Source organism: Corvus cornix, chromosome 12 (assembly GCF_000738735.6).
Source record: "Corvus cornix cornix isolate S_Up_H32 chromosome 12, ASM73873v5, whole genome shotgun sequence".
Taxonomy (NCBI): Eukaryota; Metazoa; Chordata; class Aves; order Passeriformes; family Corvidae; genus Corvus; species Corvus cornix.
Genome location: NC_046342.1, coordinates 4,947,633 through 4,966,788, shown reverse-complemented (window position 1 = coordinate 4,966,788; position 19,156 = coordinate 4,947,633). Strand labels below are relative to the sequence as shown.

The following is a 19,156-nucleotide window of genomic DNA, read 5'->3' as shown; positions in this document are numbered from 1 at the left end:
CTTTCTACAATCTTTGAACCACCGAACAACAATGCATTACCAATGGTTTCTTCTCAGGCAGTTTATTTCACCAGTAATTCACCAATACCTACTAAATGCACCTCTTCAGCATTTGGACATTCCCTTTATGTCCATCTGCCTTTTGTGAAATGACAAGCAGAGAGTGAAGCTGACACAAACAGCCCATTGCCTCGAGACACCAGCAGCCTGGGTTGGCCTGTAATTTGTATTCTTGCACTGTTACTGCAGGATGATTGCATAGCTATTTACCATGCCATAAAAAGGTACAAGAGACCAAGCCCTGCCCTTCTTGGTCAGTGCTGACCCTGTAATTTGTGGTAGAAACAATCCTGGGCTAGCAGGAGGGGTGTGATGGGCCATGTTTAGGTGTTCTGCGCGTGCCAATAAAGCGGAGCGGATGGAAACGTCACCGTGCAGGGGAGGGGAAGGGCTGCTGGCACAGCTCGGCCCTGCCAAACCTGCCAGCTCATTAATCTGTGCTCTCAGCTCTGCTCCAAAGGCTTGTTGTTTTCTCCACAGTTATTCTGCATTTAAACACAGCCTTGCCATGCACCACAGCACCAGGGACCGTTCAGTGTCACAGAGCCTGAGCTGCTCTAAGGGAAGGGAGGTTCTAAGGCATTTAATTCAGCCTAAGCATTAGCGTAGTTCCTAGAAATACTTACAGAGAGCTGAAAGCTAAGCACAAAGACTTTTCTTAAAGAACAGGTTTCATAGCTAATTCAAGATGCTTTCTAAAGTAATAGAAAAAATTAATGAAGCAAACAAGTAATGAAGCAATAGAAATAAGTAATGAGGAGCAATTTAAATGTACCTAGAGATGATTCCTGTTTCAAATAAATTAATGACCTTCCAATCACACATCCTTTTATTCATCCATGATTATAACTTTTTATTTTCTTCTTTCTTTGCTATTCTATTTCTTCAAACCTTGAAAAATTAGTTGAAGGTGTTGGCAGCTGAAATTAAATGGAAATTGCATGAAATTGCACATCAAGCCATCAAATATATGGGACAAATAGATACAAGTTAATGCAGTTAAACCAAAGGAAAAATCTGTCTAGAATTCTTTTATTTTTAGTATTTTCATCTTTCTTTATTGTGTGCTTCCCTAAACAAATAAAAATAGCAAAAAAAGGTGTATGACTCTACAAAGAAAATACAATAACACAAAATACACAGCTATCCTAACTGAGGAAATGAATTGAACAGAAAGGCAATTTATGAAGGAAGTTAAAAGGCACTAAAAAAAATGTCTGCTGGAAAAAACCAGACTGTGAAGAGGCAGAAAAGAGTTCCATAAACTTTATTCTGTGTCTGTGCAGAGATCACTGAAGTAGAATTTAGTCAGGAAATGAAGTTGCAATCATTTTCTCAGCTATCTCTCATATTAAACACACCTATAACATGACCAAAAAAGTGTTCAGAGCTGAGGAGAGAGTATTTGGTTTCTAATAAGTTTATGCTTCCTATCATGTTATAATCAAGGCATTGTCAGCAATAACACAGGGCAGAATCCAGAAAACAGAATTGGATTTTCCATTCCCGTAACCTTCAGGAAAAACAGCTGATAGTCTCAGAGAGTCACAAGCCATGTATTTTTGCTACATTATTGCTTATTACCATCATTAAGTACATAAAGTCTGTTCAGGGGGAAAAAAAAAAAAAAAAAACTATGGAAAGGACAAGGGTGTCAGACCATAAAGTACAAGCAAGCAGTTTGCTTCAGGGCAGGAAAGGGAGGGAGAATGCATGAGAACGGTAAAGCTTATTCCATTGGAAATGTAAACACAGCCCAAAATGAAGGGTGGTTAATTCTGGTCCATAGTGATCCTTTAAAAAGGTAGGCCATGGTTTTTAAAGTATCAGTATCAATTTGCATATGCTTAAATCAGAAGCTAAACTCTCCTGAAGTACTGGAGACCTAAGACAATACCCCAACATGGCTGAAAAAGCTCCGAATGTTTGAGAACTGTTCTTCTGCTAGGCAGGTGTTCAACTGTACTGAAGTTTGTTGCCTTTTTTTCAAAGAAGCACTTTGAACACACCACTCACAATATTCTCTTTGCTTCTTTTCAAAGTAAACTTTGTTTCCCCAGGCAGTTGGTCTTTCAGGCTTTGTAGTCTTTAATTGCATTTTAAGCAGATATTCGCTCTGTGATGCTCTCTGTGGTGAAACAGAACGCACATCATGAGATGTTCCCACTATATATAAAGAAATGCTGGGCTAATATAACCCACTGATTAGTGCCTCCACAAACAGCAAGAGGCTGTTCTCTAATGCTAAGGGAAAAGACAGGAAGAGAACAACTGTATGACTGTGTAACAGAGATCTTGCAGAAAGACATTAAGCCTCTTCACAGCACTCTTGAAATAGAAAATTCAGTCACAAAGAAGACAAGACATGGTTTTTAGATACTCTGAAAACAAAAGGTATTTTTGCTTGTGCATTTAGAGCTATTTGCTATTCCTACCTCCCTATCAGCTTCTCATCAAAGACTGCCTACACAAATGCTTGATAACAATAGGATCACAGCGATATGAGTATTCATCATTCCAGCTCAACAGGAAACCAAAGTATGATATTAAGCAGTACCTGCAGCCTGAGTTCTGCACTCAGAGTGTCTGGCTCAACACTGTAACAGCTTCAGCCCAGGTACTCCTAGTTCACACCTTTGGAGAAGTACAACTCAATCCATGGTTCAAACTGGAACCTTTGCTAATAACTCGTATTTTATGGATCTGCATTGTCAGGCCAGCAGGGAGGCACAGCCAGTAGAAAATACCTGTGTATGAAAAATACCATGGTGAAATAAACTGTGGCATACAAGAATTGAGTTAATCTGAAATCCCAAAACAACTTCATTTCCTATAGAAGGATCTTGGAAAGATAAGTCTGCAGAGAATAAGGAGTTAAGCCTTCATTAATATTTCTGAAGTGGCCTTAGAAAGGGACCTCCAGAACAGGGGTTAATCTGGCCTCTGTCAATTAGCTCTCACTCTGTCATAATGAACCACCTTCCACCAGAGAAACTGTCCCTGCCTGACAGTATAATACAGCTACAACATACCCAGTGACACAAGAAATGAAATGGTATTTCATTACAAGCAGCTGAACTTTTCTCAGAATCCACTCTGATGGGTGACTTAATTCCCTTAAATATTTATCCAATAATGAAGGAGCAACAATTTGATTCTCCAGCAGCTCTGGAGATAGTTTTCTGGTGATTGAATGAAAATACAGTGAGAGTCTTCTAAGAAAAATGGAAACTGAAACAATACCATGAATGCTCTGTAAAGTTTCATGACACATTAGCAGCAAAGTCAGTTTGAGCTGGGTCATCTGTTGTGTCCACATGTGGCAATGAACTAACACCAGAACAACTCCAGCTGTGCTGTAAAGCAGATCAGTAAAAAGACCAAGTGTTTGTTTTGCTTTTTGGTTTTGTTTGGGTTGTTTTTTTTCAAAGAAACACACACAGTTTTTGTGGTGGTTTCAACAATCTAGGGTAGATCAGCACTACACAAACACCAACACAGGAATGGCTGCTGAACTGTGGGGAGGGCAAGCAAGTGAACTGTCAGGACAGGTCTGCCAACCAAACCACTGGCTCATGAAATTACTCTTCTCAGCAAAAACTGGTATTATTACATGAAAGGCATAAACTAGATAATAATATTTTTCAAAATGATGGACATTAAATGCTGTCTCGCTCAACATCTCTTCTGTTGCAACAGAGAGGATAAGTCTTTCCTTTCAGTTTATAGAGGAGACTGGGAACTGGAATGGATTCTGGAGGTATGATGTCCTAGGTCGTGCAAAAGAGGGAAAGTAAGAGGGTTTTTACTGTTTCTAACAGGTAAAACCCCTTTCTAACTGAGATTTTTTTATCTTGGCTGCACATCATTTGCAATTTGTAGAAATCTAATTTAAGGGGATAAGTATAAGCACAGCACAAAATATATCTCATTTTATAACAAATCTCACAACCTTTGCTGCCCAAGTCCACAGCCTCACCTGATTAGAAACTACAGAACTTGCTACATCACGTCTGATTTTGTGAAAGTCAATATTCTCAGCAGAAATTGGGATAAAAAGCACCAGCTCATCCCCACACTCTCACTAGACCTCTGAAAATGACAGACTCCACTTTACTCACCAACAAATCACCCCTGTGAATTTGGTATTATGAAAAGTTACCAACACTCCAATAATTTCTTAATTCCTAGCTTTAAAATGCCCAAACTAACCATTTCACTAATTGTGTGGTCTGAGGGCCAAAAGACATAGTGCTTCCCCTTGGTTTTGCTTTTACCTCCATGTCTCCAGCTAATAGTGTTGTTGAATGTGGTTAGTGACAACAGCACTTTATCTCAAAAAACTATAATTTAAAAGCACCATTGTGTTTTTCATGTTCTTCCCACTTCTAGGGATGGATTTCTGTGGAGAGCAGAACTGAAAACTGCTTTCATTTTGTTACTCAGCAACATTAGGGCCAAAGGAGAGCTTATGACACTCCAGAAAAGACATTAATTTCTCTGAAAGTTTAGGTTTGGTTCTATGTTTGCATGTGTGTCCCTCAGGTGGGGCTAATTTCTATCCTTTCTTACTGTACATACCTGTATTAGTAATTTTCAGTCTTGCCCTGCTCATATTTTGATAGCAAGCAGCTGCATTATCACAAAAATATCTCTCCAGAGAGATACAGGGGAGAGAAGAGGTCACCATGAATCCAAAAGAAAATGAAGGCACAGAAATATCTCTTCTTGGAATCCTCAAGTACAGGCCTTCAGCAGAGATGATGGGGAAGTCTTCCTTTCACCTATTAACAGCATGAAGAGTATCAAATGTTTTGTTTCAGCTACTTTGGAACGAAAGGAAAGGTAAGAGCAAGAGAGAAATACTCTCACCCAGATTTAAGCTGTCAGAATGGAAATGAAGAGAAGAAATCGCATATAATACTCTGTGATATCATATGACACTCAAGCTTCAACCAACTCCCTTCAGAGATACTGTTAGGCAGAGTAAAGGCTCCCTTGTCTTCCTCTTTTCCATTTACACATCCCATGATTTGCTGTGAAAGGAAACACCAATATTTTCCTCCAAATCTTTAGGGAGAAACAGCTTCATGTTTTTGCAGCTGCACTTGCCAGAACGCTGTTCCCACCAGTCCCTTGGCTCTTTCCTCAAATGTCCCATAGTTCAGATTCCTTCAAGGGTAACTGTCAAATCCTCATATTAGTCCCCAGGACACAGAGACATAATCCCTGTCTTAAAAGACTTCAAATTATTTTCCCATTTTGCAGTTGGTACAGCTCCTTCTTTGTAACGCTGCCAAAAAAACCCAACACAGCACAGTGACCAAACCAAAAAATTGGATTTTTTTCCTGTTTTGTTTTGGTTTGGTTTTTTTTTTTTATTTATTTCAGGACCCAGAAGCTGGCAAAGGCATACAAAATCTGTTGAAAGCAGCAGTTGGGACACATGCCTTGAATTTAGAAGTTGCCCACCTGGATCTGTGTTGGGGGTTTTTAGAAGTTCCTTCACAAAGCCCAGAGCATCAGAACAAGGCTCAGCAGCAGAGAGCACTTTGCTTTGTTCTCCTTGGCAATGTTAGCATGTTTATCCTGTCAGTGCTCACAGAACAGCCTGGCAGTGTTCCTCCCAGAAGACCAAACCTCGTTAAAGACAGCAGAAAGACAAAACAGCCCCCTAGGCCAGGTATCTCACAGGTATCTTTTGCTTGACTCTGCCCACACAAGCAATCAAATCTAGTAAAAGGTTAAGAAAAGGAATAAAATGGGTAAGAATTAAAGGTGGGAGTAGGAATATTACAAGATGATAGCAAGTAAGACACAACTCTACTTCAGTTCTTTCCCCTTGTAGCTACTCCAAAAATTAAAGGACTGAGAAAAAATACCTGCTACCCCTGCACATGAAGTTAACTAGGGTTAATCTCTAATGCCTGCCTAACACACTTACACCTGTGCAGACACACTGACATCTAAAAAAGACTTGTTTACTGTGCTGACTTGCACTGTACGTAGTTTTGTGAAAAATAATTCGTATTTTTCAGCAATTAGGACTACACACTACAATGCTATGCAAAGAACAATAATGTTCTTCATCACAGGTCTGTTCTGTTGGAAATTAAAAACAGTTGGAAGCACTCAGCCTCCAGGTTGTGCTGAAGTCTTTTAGAAGCTCTCACTGGCTAACACCTGCCTTAGAAGTAACAGTTTAAAAATCAAAGAAGCCTCGGTTGCCTCCACAGCATTGACCTGCACGTGGATGTGGTTCAGTAGCACAGTGCACAGGATGTGCTGGCAACCACAAAGCAGGTGCCAGACAGGAATATTGCTCCTGAGGCAGAGAACTTCCCTCAGTTCCCTTCACAGGTACTGCAACCAAAATAGTGCCCTCAGTATTTATAGCCCCATAAAGCACTCCAAAGGGTTTAGTCATCAGTGTGTGACGATGGACACACCCCTCAAGGGCTAAAAACGAAAATCTGTTCAGGACTCCTGACCCGGATCTGCTGAGTGATGCACCTACTCTCCATCAGCAGGGATGTTTTATTAGCTTCAGGTTTCCCTGCGGTTATTTACCCAGTGACATCTGAGCCCTCCTTAACGACATGCCTCGAGCAAAGGTAATGATTATGTGATTAATCTGCATAACCCTTGACTCGGAGCAACTCTTGTCAACTCTTGACAAGAGCAGTTCACAAAACTGCCTTCCCAGCCCCTCCAACATACAGCAAGTCATGCAAAATAAATTCTTAAGAGGCAGCAGGGCAAGGTCATTTGAGCCCTTCGCATCACTTAATTCCAAGTGTATGTATATTCATCCACCCAACACAGCAGAAAATGCCTTTGCTTTCTTCCAAAGGAAAGTGGAACAAGCAAGTGATATTTGCTTTAAATAAATGGCAGCAGGTGACATACCTGGAAAAACATACCAAAATTAAAGTTCAAATGGTAATGAAGATTGAGTTTTATATGGAATCATTTACCAAACCATGTTTTAGCAGAATCAAAAGGCTTAAAAAAATAAAAATAAAATCACCACAAACCAAAAATCCCACCTGGTGGAATCCCTCAACCCATTTTTAAGCTTTTCCATAAAACTCATGTGGGACTTCTCAGATTGTTACCAGCACAGACTGGATTAATCTGAGCTCTTCACTGTTCTTTGAAAGGGCACACCAAGATAAGATTTCCAAGAAATCACAGCTGGTGTGTTCACAAATTAACAACCAAAGCACATATGAAAAGAAAGATTCCTTTTAATCCCCTCCATGGTATCTATTTCCTTCTTTGTTAATGAAAAACACAGAATGCAGTTCTCAGCTTTTATAAAAATGTATACACCATGCCTAAAACTGATGGTATCAGAAACTCCACTGCTTAGCTGCAATTAACTGTGATTTCCACTGCCCAAAATCATCTTGAGGATAAGTGCTCCACATCCTGTTTTGATTGCCTTGCCTGCTTCTGTTTCTGTGCCCATGGATAAAGAACACAGAAGAGAACCATGGAGAAAAGCAAGAAAAATCCAAAACAAGTTACAACTAAGAAAACAGAGTCATCGCCTATTTCCCTAGAATATTCACATTTTTCTTTTGCTTCTCATGCTGTAGAAAATGATTAAAGTAGAACTAAAGAAAGCAGCATGTAATTTGCAGCAGTTGTATTAACAAAAAAAATGCTTATTTCTAAGCACCTCTCTTTACCCAACCACTACTTCCACACAGTGGTACTGCAGAACAGCTTTAAACCAGGACAGTAGAATGGAAAAGTACATAATATAACTAAGGATTGCCCCAAAACCTCTCGATTACTTTCCTAGACACGGCTTTCTTCAAGAGTATCTTTGCAGAAGCCCCCAAGATAAAGAGGTCTGTGTTTAACTTCTCTTGTACAAGATGTAGGATAGGGTGATACAACACCAGAAAGGCACATAATTGGTATACTAAATACATTTTCTGGCAACTCACCTCAAACGGAAAGAGAAACAGAGTAAGAATATAAATGGGCAAAGCCCATTCCTTTCTGGAGATCAGTTCTGATTTTATTTCTAAAGGGTCAAACTGCTTAACCATATGAATTTGTATTTTTACTGCTGACAGATGAAGCTAACATCACTTACAAAGAAGACTTGAGAATCCACTTTCAGGTATTTATTTTCATAAACCATTTAGCCAGAAGGTTGTTGCACTGAATTTGCAACTGTGCAGAAAGATCCAGACAATATTTAAGTTTGAATCCCTTTCTAGCCTGCACGTAACCTAAATGCATTTTATAAAAATTTATTAGTTTTTAACCAAATATCTTCTTGCTACTTAATTCTGATACACACATTTAAATTTTAGTTGCCATCCAAGAAAACTGAATTTTTATTCAGCAATGAACTCTCTTTGAACTCATAACATCCAGAAAGGTTTTTGGGCTATTGCTCCACTCAGAACAGTGTCAAAAGGGAACAGACTTAAAGAATCTTTTCCCACAAGGTGTGTCCCTTCCCGGGCTGTCATCTGACAGACACATGAAAAACACCCAGTGACCACAGAATAGAATAGCTTAAGGGACAAAGGTGACAGCTGTACAAACATATTTTCAATGCCAGGTTTATGTAGGGCAGTGAAATGCTTGGTTCTTAACCTTCTGAAGCCATCATATATAAAGTCTCCCCAACTGTTTCCAAGAAAAATCAAAGGCTTAGAGCTCCAAAATGAGACTTCACAGAAAAGTCAAACATCTTGGAAAATGAACAAGTCAGATTTTGCCTGTGGCAAATTTTACAGAAACCTCTTGACGCTGCCTGAAAGGCTGGTTTGGTTTTGCTTTGAGTTTCTACCTCTTGGCTCTTGCTTGAGAATGCTTGGGCAGATCTCAGTTTTAGCCTTCAAATTACAAAGTGTCCGTGGTGTGTTTGACACGGCTCCAGGACAGCGATGTCACACAGGCTGCCCTGAGCTGCACAACGTCCTGGCTCCGTCCTCTGCCAGGACACGGCCTGCCACTCCTCTCCTACAGGGATTCAGAGCAGAGAGAAGAGAGGAAAAATGTAACCTAGAGGGGTGAAGCTTTGCCTGGGACACAAGAGAAAATAAATTCATTACAAAAACCAGAAGGAATTAATTTAGTGCACAAAAGGGGACTCCCTTTGGTACCTGGCACCTCCAATAATAAAGAAATAGCTGAGGAATTAGAACCAGGTGAGGCCAAAAAAGACCCTGATTTCCTTGTTCATCAGTGATGGGTGTTAACATTTTGCCTACAGCAAGATTGATTTGGAAGCCAGTTGCTTAAAAGGATCTACAAGTAAGAGGAGGGATTTTTCATCCATCTGAATAGAAACCAACATCATCCTCCTACACTTATTTCCCTTAAAGAGCTCCAGGTTGTCTGTGAACTCAGCTACAGGAGTCAACAGAACTGGAGCAAAAACTCCTGGTGCCTTCCACTGAAACCAGTCCATGACAATTCATTCAGTTTTACTGAGGCTGATGCAAACAACAAGAGCAGCACAGCACAGGACCACAACTCTATGGCTCTACTACTGGCTTTTCCTGATACTGTTTTAGGCAGTGCAATTCATTTAATAAGGAAAAACACATCCATTTGAACAGAAAACAAGGTACACAGCTGAGCTGGTCAGGAATTCTTTGATGAAATACCAAATAAGACTTTTAACCTGATGTGGGAAAAAACTCGGCTGAAGGAATAAACAAAATGTAAATACCAACTTACCTGATACTAACAGGTGTTTTCCTGTAGTTGTCACATTGCTTGCATTGCTCCTGAGTCACAGTATGAAAATCCCTTACCAGAAGAATCAGGTCAATAGGAGTATCCACATGAGACCAGGAACATTAAAAAGAGGAAAAAAAAATATTTACACCTGAGTCAGCATCAACCAGACTGAATCACTGTCAGGCAAATAAGGAAGTTAGAAAACTCTCTCTGACAGGTATTTTGTTTGGGAATTTCCTCTTCCATATAACTTGAGATATTTTAAAACAGTTTTTGTTGGAGAAGCTGATTAAAGGAACAATGAGGGGAAATCAAATGTTCCTCAAAATTAAGTATTATATTAATAACGTTAGATGACAGTGTTCTCTAAATCCAGTCTCCTGACTGTTGACATATATAGTGATAAATTACTTCCACAATTTTTTGATACATAACAACGCATTTATGAACATACATGGCTAGCATAGTTTGCCCAGCATGCACATTATAATATTATTTGGGTTTTTCACATTAATGCACTCTCAAGTCAAGTCTTGAAGCTGGAGACAGAAGGATTCACCCCAGTGAAACCACAAGAGAGGCGAATCAGGACAGTAACCGTGCTCAGTTATCTGTGAGGAATGCTGGTATATAACTTGCATTATATTTTATCCCATTTACTGTGAAAGCATTAGAGGACTCTAATCCCAATTGCCATAAACGTGTCTTTGCTTTAGTTGATGCTCACGTTTATCTTCTACATATTAGACTAAAATACATGTTTTTCTCTTCACTCAGTGGTTCATCCCTTTGGCTCAGCACTTGACCTCTTTACAGCTTAAAGAGGTCTTCAAGTAAGAGGAGGGATTTTTCATCCATCTGAATAGAAACCAACATCTTCCTCCATTACTTATTTTACCTTAAAGAGCTCCAGGTTGTCTGTGAACTCGACTACAGGAGTCAACACAACTGGAGCAAAAACTCCTGCTGCCTTCCACTGAAACCAGTCCAGGACAATTCATGGGTTTTCAGTCAGTTTTTAAGTGGTTTTTAAAAGTGGTTTTCAAAAGCGGTTGCTCTGCATTGATGAAATCAAAGGATGGAACTGTCCGAACATCACTAAAACTCCTCCATCACCTTCAGCATCTTAAATCTACATTTTGGTCTCTGGTCCACTGGACTGTACAGAGCTCTAGTTCTACACATTAGAAAACCCCCATTTGGTCATGACATTTTGCTCCTAAGTTTTTATGGCAATAATTAAAAGTAATTTTCAATGCCACAGTTCATTTCATTAAAATTAAGTACTTCTAATCAAATACATTAATCCCTCTTGAACAAGTGTGTCTGTGCACAGGAACAGAAGAAAATACAAAGCTTTCATGGCAATTTAGGCAGATGGAATACAGAAAATATAGTTATTAATTTTAATCTGACTGAAGTTCACAGAGCATTTCTGCCAATCCTCAACACTGAAGGGAAAGAATAAATAATTTCCCTACTGACTTCTGCTTCAATAGGATATAGAAACCAGATGAAAATATTGCTTTTTATAATCACTGGGCTAATCAAACATTTCTGGCAGACTCTGTAGCAAGTGAAGGACTACAAAAGAATATTTTAGTCTTCTTTGAAAAGTGTATGAGTGAGAAGAAATGAGATTTTTAGTGACTCACTAGATACTTGTGTAACATTAAGTGAATTTTGTCTAGGCAACACTTAGGAAAAAGAATGCTTTTGTTATTCCAAACCTTTATCTTTTAAATGGAAGTATGAGAAATATCCATCATTCACACTCAATTTATTCTTGAAGAATCTTAGAGCTGCACTTCCAGTACTAAGGAGTCTAAAGTGAGCAAATGGACAGATTACAGGTAATGAAAAGAAAAAAGGAACCTCTGAGTTCCATCTGAAAGCCTTTCCATGTAAAAGACCCAATGATTTGCATTAGTGATGTCCAAGCCTGTGATGTTACTGCAGAATATTCTGAGCTTTAAAATTTTTCCCTCTGAAAGAAATTACTTCCTTTCCTGGAAGAAGCATTTCAAATACCCAGCCAGCAAAATCCATTATACAAGGGCCATAAAGGTACTCTCAGATCATTCTGGCTTGAGCTGCATTTTCTCTGCCCTGGTCTATAGATTTATCCCAAATCTCTCTCTACACCCTTATGAAGATATTGATGCAGACTTAACTTCTCACTTGCCTCCCTCACCCATTATGGTCAGTCATCTGTTCTCTTACCAAAGGGCATCCTTCCCTTTTTATTTGTGTGAGCCTCTTCTAAAGAGATTTTCATCTCAAATTCCAAAAGCTTTAATATTAGCATGCCCACTCCATGCCATTCATTACCTTCGTTACTCAGCCAAACATTCTACTTTCCTGCCCCCTTACAGTTGTCACATCTTTTCAAGTCACAAGATTTCAATTTACACGGGATTGGGTGAAAAGGGCTCCTTTCAGGCACAACTATGGGAAAAACATAAACAGTGGCAGATTTTTTCCTCCCAAAAACTCAGGTGTCAAATTCAAACGATCACATGAGAATGTCACAAGAAATTTCTAGCTAACACATCTGCAGGATAAAAGTTGACCCAAACGCACTCTATAGATTCAGAAAATAAAGAAGTCCCTGCTTTTCATACTTTTTAAAGATAATTTTGTTCTAGTATTGGTTTCCAATAATTTGAACAGTAAAATTATCATCTGTGATGTTGTGCTTGTTTCAAGCAGAACTTTCAGTCATTTGGCAATAGCCAAGTACCACAGGGAAGAATCACATCATAAAAATATGACCTGCCACACATGTGTAAAGGCTCACTAAGTTAGAATGTAACATCATTAAACATCCTGATTTTTTTTTTTCCCCTTTGCTATTTCAAATGTATTTCTTTTGCTTACATTAAAGCACAAATAGAAAATTAAAGGGTCCACATGAGTGGTTAGGAAACTAAGTGTACTCTGCAAAGAACATAATAGGATTAGGAAAACAGTAGCATTTCTTGTTAAGTAGGGAGCAAGGAGACTGTTTATGAGGTTTGGGGGTTACTTGATCTCTTCAGGAAAGCGTCTTAGAGAGCAGCAGCTGATCACAAGTGGAAGGCGTGGGGCACAAGGGCACATAAAACATGCCCTGAGCACAAGAAGGAGCAATTCATTCCTTTCATCTCTTCTGTGCCCTACTAAAAGGGGAGATTAATATTTCAACAACTATTGCAAATTGACTAAAGGAAAATATTTTATCCCATTCTGCAAAACTTTACTCAGTAACTAAGGAAAAAAGCCGGTAACAGAGTCACCAAAAGTTTGGTAAAGAATAGAGGACAAGGCAAGGAAGCACAATAATATGAATGCAAAAGGATTTTCACATTTAAATGAGATTCAGCCTCATGAATCATTAACATTTCCATCTTACAAGGACAAGTTATCTCAAGACATCTATCTAACTGCTTTGATGTTCTTTAAAGGGGACATAAATACAATTCCTTCTATTACATTGCTGCTGTAACAAGCTTGGTGTGGTTTCGTTTTTTGTTGTTTGAGGTTTGTTTTTTTGTTGTTTGGGGGATTTTTAACCACTGTAGTTACATTTTCAACAACTACACAAAGCAGCTTTCCATTCAGAGAAAACAGCAGAATTTTAAGCCTAAATCAGTCTGTGAGACAAAGATAAACATCTTCTGCTTCATGATGGAAATCATTCTGATTTTGCAATTGATGATTAGTAAAGCTACAAGCCAAGTGATGAAACCTGACACCCTAGACAAGCACCAGCTCCTAACAGAGTAGACAAACTTCAGCAGCCATGGAACTGAACCCTGCACTGTGTTTCCATTTGCCATCCAACTTCCTTGTGGATAAAAGCACTACATGGATTGTAATACATGCCTGAGCACCACTGGTTTAGATCATTTTCTACAAAGCATCTCATTTTAGATGTTTCACTTATAATGCAAATAAACAACAAAAGAAGGTCACTAACACATGACCTTTTGTCTAAAGACAGTGTTTGCCCTTGTCAAGAACTGCATTCCTTCAAATGCCCTGGGGACTCTCTGCATGAATGATTTTGCATCTGAAGTTCCTTACCTGTACTTCACCTATGTCTGAGCTAACAAAACACCAAAGCTCCGTAAGTTACTCTCGATTTCAACACTCGGAAGTGAAGTTTGCAGCTGTGCTGGGCTGAGACAGAGCACACTATTGCTCTTTATCCTGGTTTTCCCAGTGTAGAAGGGTTTTGTTCCTCTCTGAGGAATGATAACCCTGAAAGCTAAGCCTGAGCACTTGCTTCCAGCTCTTCACCTGAGGGCTCTGCAATGCTGTCAAAAACGGGTTTTAAACACTGTCACAGTAGCAGCATCTCTTCCTTAGAGGTCTGCTTTTCAAACCCTCTCCTGTATCATGTAGCTGCTGGATTTCAAGCCTGGAAACCCTGATATTTCAGGACCCCACCTAACACTGGCTGAATTTTACCAGAACTCCTTTTGGGACAGCAAGTGGTCCAGGACACAGTTTGAAATAACCAAAGTTATAAGTGACAGATCTTTTGTTAGTAATACGCTGATGACAAGAGGGCAGAGACCTGAACACCCTCTCCATTCTTGCACTGTACAACATTTAACAGACTTCACTAATAAAAGCAGATTATAACAATTAAATATATGTAATCCTTTTCATGAAAATATAATCAGAAAACGTTACATTATTTTATGCTATTTATGCAACGATCCCTCATATGTAGCAAGCTATTCTGAAATGCAAGTTTATTGGAAACCAGACACAGCACATCCTGCACGCCTGGACTCTGTGGATGAACACTCCCCAACAGCAGCAGCCCCAAACTGGAGCAATTTGAGCTATCACAGGCCCAGATGTGGTTTCTTTATCTTTTCAGTTCATTCTGCTTGCCCTGCAGCTGAACTTAACCTATTAATATATAACAGTAAGGAAAGATTTCCTCTGGAGACAGCAATGCACTTAAAACAATAGGTAGCTGGTATTATTTTCATCTTACAGCAAAAGCAACATAACAGCTCTCCTGGTCTCCAAACACCTCATCCTTTAGAGCACATTCCATTTTACTGGGATCACAGGAGACAATTTCTCCCAAATCAGGCACAACATTGGTGCAAACCAGCACCTTCCTCATCTGCAGCATTAAATAAAACATGAATCAGAATCTCAAAGAGCAACAGGCTGCTTCTCTCAAGTATGTTGTGAAGTACCAAAAATTTCTACAGAACACGGCAGAAACATGATGTGAAGACATAAGAAACCAGCACAAGCACACCAGTTAAACTGCTGCTTTGGTCAAGTTAATTAACAGTCTTAATGATCCTACCGAAGTCAGAATGGTGAGAAATATACAGACCTACTGGTTTTAGACTCTGGAGAAAATACTCTTTTACAGAAAGGTTTGGGGCTTGATGTGGGTGTATTAGCCACAACCAGTCCCCAGGGACAACAGTACAAACAATTCCTCTCATCATTTGAGCTGCACCATTATTCTTACACTGACGTGACACTCCCCCTACAATCCCACCCCCCCTCACTAATAAATGCTTAGATAAAAACTCCCACCATCTCCACCAAACAGGACCACTTCCTCATTACTGTGCTAACAGCACACTGAGCTGGAGAATCAAGAAAAGATGAGCACAACCTTTTCAATCTATTCCATGTGACAACTAAGAAAATCCTCTCTACCAGTCTATGCCAGGAAGATGACAATTAACCTATCCTGGACAGCAGCCACGCACATCAATCAGAATTGTCAAGCAAAACAAAGTGGTGCCCAGTTCAGAGCTGCACTGGCCTCGGGCAGGCAGCTTTCCTGCTTCTCTGGATCACAGAGAAACTTTCAGCACCTTGCAGAGTGAAACTTGAAACTGAGGCAATGATGGACAGTTTTAAACACCCACACCTGAATGTCACGACCATCATTCGTGCTCATTCGCACGTACCTGGCAATAAGGCAGATTTTCAATAGAAATCTCTGTAAGATTGGGGTGCCTCTGTGCTGTGGGATAATAAGTTCTTAAAAGTACCAATTTGAATGCTCTCTGCAAAGTAGATTTATCAGTCTACATCAGCTTCTCTTCACAATAACACTATACTGCAGATGTCACCTAAGTCTATTAGCTGTATTAACATTTACATCACATATTTCAATATCACTGATTCATCTAGTTTCCCAGAAAAAGGTACCTGCTTCTGAAATTTGAGCCAAGACTTACAGCCCATGTGATATTTCCAAGATCTGAACAACAGCTTTGTACTCACAAGAAACGTAAAATGATCTGGAACGACTCTTCATCACTCACAAGACAAGTTAAAACGCAAAATTGTAATTGCACGTTGTCAAGTGAAAAAAAAAGCTTTATCCTAGAGTTTCTTTAGGGGTTTTTTTGCCGTGGCGTTGGGGGGGTTTTTTTGAGTTTTTAAATGTTTTTATTTTCCTGAACTATCTTCAATGATGTATTTTTAGAACTGTCTTTTAATGAAGCCATAAAGAAGAAAGAAGAGCACATTTCCTGGCAACAAATCACTACCTGGCAGGACTCAATTTACTGAGGTTTTTTCAATTGCTTGAACCAAAACGCACATGACTCATTTTATCAAAACTAGAATTACTATTATTAAAAAGGGGATTAACGTGATAATTATCCCTGATGCCCAAGTAAGTGTCCCTCAATCTGCAGAGATGTTTAAAAGCTGAAAGAGCTATCAGTGAGATTGTCCTGAGTAGAACAACACTGAACTAAAATTCCATTACAGTCTTGTTCACTTGTTCAAAGTGGCCCAAACCAACTGTTATTCATTAAAACCAACCCTGCCCCTTTAATATGCTAATAACTTGGAACATTTCCAGAATTTCTGCCTATCTTTGATTGTAAAGCAAACAGGCAAAAAAAAAAAAAGGAATTCTGAAAATCTCCAACACATCACCACAGTTATTTGGTGCCACAAATGTGACTTCATCTCAAGGATAGGCAGCACTTCTTGCTCTGTGCAGACTCCATGCTCTAAATTAAAACACACCCAGGCTCAGTATTGTGGACAAATACGAATGTTTAAATGATCAAATTCAACATATAGAGACCACAAGGTATACCAGAGCTACAGGCAGTGGCTTAGGCATATACTTAGTCCTATGTTTTACAATAACCTGCCAAATATTTAATGTCTTGGCATTTGATGCGTACTGCCAGGCTTTTGAATTAATGTGAATTCAAGTAGGTGGAATATATAGTTCCAGGGGAATTCCATTATAACTTATCATAAATGAATCTTACCACCTACTGTACCATCAAGTTCCTGTTGTGCCTACGGATTAGTTCTCAAGTATTCAATTTGTTTCCTATTAAAGCATCTGAACTCTGAAATTGTACATTTTCTAAAACTTGAAAGGCACTCACAAGGAACTCACTTGATAAAAATCAGTCATATTCTTGCATTTTTAGCTCATGGTGACTGTACTCATGTCCTGTTTTTATTAGGATATTTTGTCAGTTAGTAATTATTTGTACATCTCCCCTGATTAAATAAAGGACTAATAATCCAAAATACAAATTTATGAAAAACAATTTGATTTAAATATCACAGTATTAGAAAATATGAAAACCAGCTTGTATAAAGAATATATTTATAGTCAAATAATATTCCCTAGAGCACACACAATTTCTTCTCTGAATATCTTGACATTTCATCTTCAGTTTTGGCACAGAGGAAAAAAAAAAAAAAACAACCCAGAAACAAACCCAAAATCAAAACACCACTGACAATCTGCATATGTTGATTCAAATTAAACTCACCCAGGCCTTGCTAGAGAGCACTCAGGATGGATTCCTTCATCCACTTCAAAACAGTTCTCCCATTTTGGCACAAGCACAGACCTTTACTAACTGATTTACAGATTAACATGGCAATGAAAATAATAAAAGCTTTTCTCAGCAGCCTTCATTTCTCCTGAAAGCTGGTAGGGTGAGGTTAAAGTAATGCAATGTGAAAAGGAGCCACACAAGTCCCTGGCCGTCCTGGCAATATTCATCAGAGGCACTGTCTAGCAGGAATTCAGGAGTTAAATATTTTGACTTTGACAGGAACATCTGTTTAAGCCATCTGCACATTTCCCTTGTGACCATTTGTCCACCAGAAGCTGGGCTAAAGCTAAAGGTATTTTGTATATCAAAAAATACCTGTCAAAGAAGGAGAAAAGAAGAACAGAATAAAAGGAAAAGACAAGGATAAAAGGGAAGAGGAACACAGAAGCATCCAAACAATAATAGAAGGAATATCCAACAGAAGGATATTTCCAAAAAGACAAAACCAGCAGGAAAAGTCTCAGAGAAGAAAATGAGAAAGTAAAGAAGAGGTGAATCCAAGCTGGAGCTTTTGGACCCATGTGCAAACGAAACCAGTTGAAAGCACATGACTCCCTGGGAGCAGACCCCAGGGCTTGAGTCTCCATTTGTTTATTTTTTCCTGGAAATAAAATAGGTTTCAGTTCAGATTAGGATGACATTGAAGCTTTTTGCTGTATTACTATAATTCCATCATTCACTGCAAGATCACAAGCCCATCAAACAAGTTTTCCATTTCAAAAGGTGAACTCTTGTTACATCCAATACAAGAATCAGGACTCAAGGAATAAAATCTTTTCAATATGAGATACAAGGTGGATGTGATTATTTCTTTTTTTTTTTTTTTTTAATTGAGACTTAAATGGTTTTGAATGGGAAGAGCAAGTCAAAATCCTTTCTTCCTCCTATCTCCACCCATCTGGAGTCAGAACTCAGTTCATGAGAAACACACGCTGGATCCTGAAAACATTCACTATTTAGGACAAGTTTGGTGTTTACAGCTGGTGGATGAAATGCAGCAGTCAGCCCTTTGAGCAGCTCAGAGACCCACACACGAGTGCATTTAACTTCAAAGAAAGCATTGCAGGGTATGTGAGTACATGGATGACTCTACTTTAGCACTCACAAACATCAGACTTAAAACTCACGTGTATTTGCAGGTGCTCAAAAAGTAATAGGCCAAATGTAATTTAACCCTTTCAGCTGCACATGTGACTGAAACCCAGTTCATTGTAGGTCAGGCTCTTTCCTACTTGTCCGAACCACCATAACAGCTCCAGCTGGCAAAAAGAACAAATTTTGCTGCCTTCCTTTTGTGTTCTCTGTTTATCCCACGTCTCTCAAGCACAGAAACCCATTATTAAGTCAATGTTCTTCAGTAAAAAGGCAGAAAATGGGCCACATTTGTTTGGGGTTTGGATGTGTTGGTTTGGGGTTTTTTTCCCTGGGATAGCTTGCTGATATTTCAAGAGTTAAATCAAAGCATCAAGCATTCCAGCAAGCATCAAAGCTGGCACAAGGTACTCAGCGAG

At 39.1% G+C, this 19,156-nt stretch overlaps 1 long non-coding RNA gene across 1 annotated transcript; it reads right to left on the bottom strand.

Moving 5' to 3' along the window:
- Positions 1 to 1,148: 1,148 nt before the first annotated feature.
- LOC109143360 lies at positions 1,149 to 17,784 on the bottom strand. Its single transcript, XR_002043479.2, has 4 exons — positions 17,577 to 17,784; positions 9,778 to 9,849; positions 4,642 to 4,844; positions 1,149 to 2,807 (listed from the first exon to the last, which is right to left on the bottom strand). It is a non-coding gene; the product is annotated as an uncharacterized LOC109143360 (long non-coding RNA).
- Between the last annotated feature and the right edge of the window lie 1,372 nt (positions 17,785 to 19,156).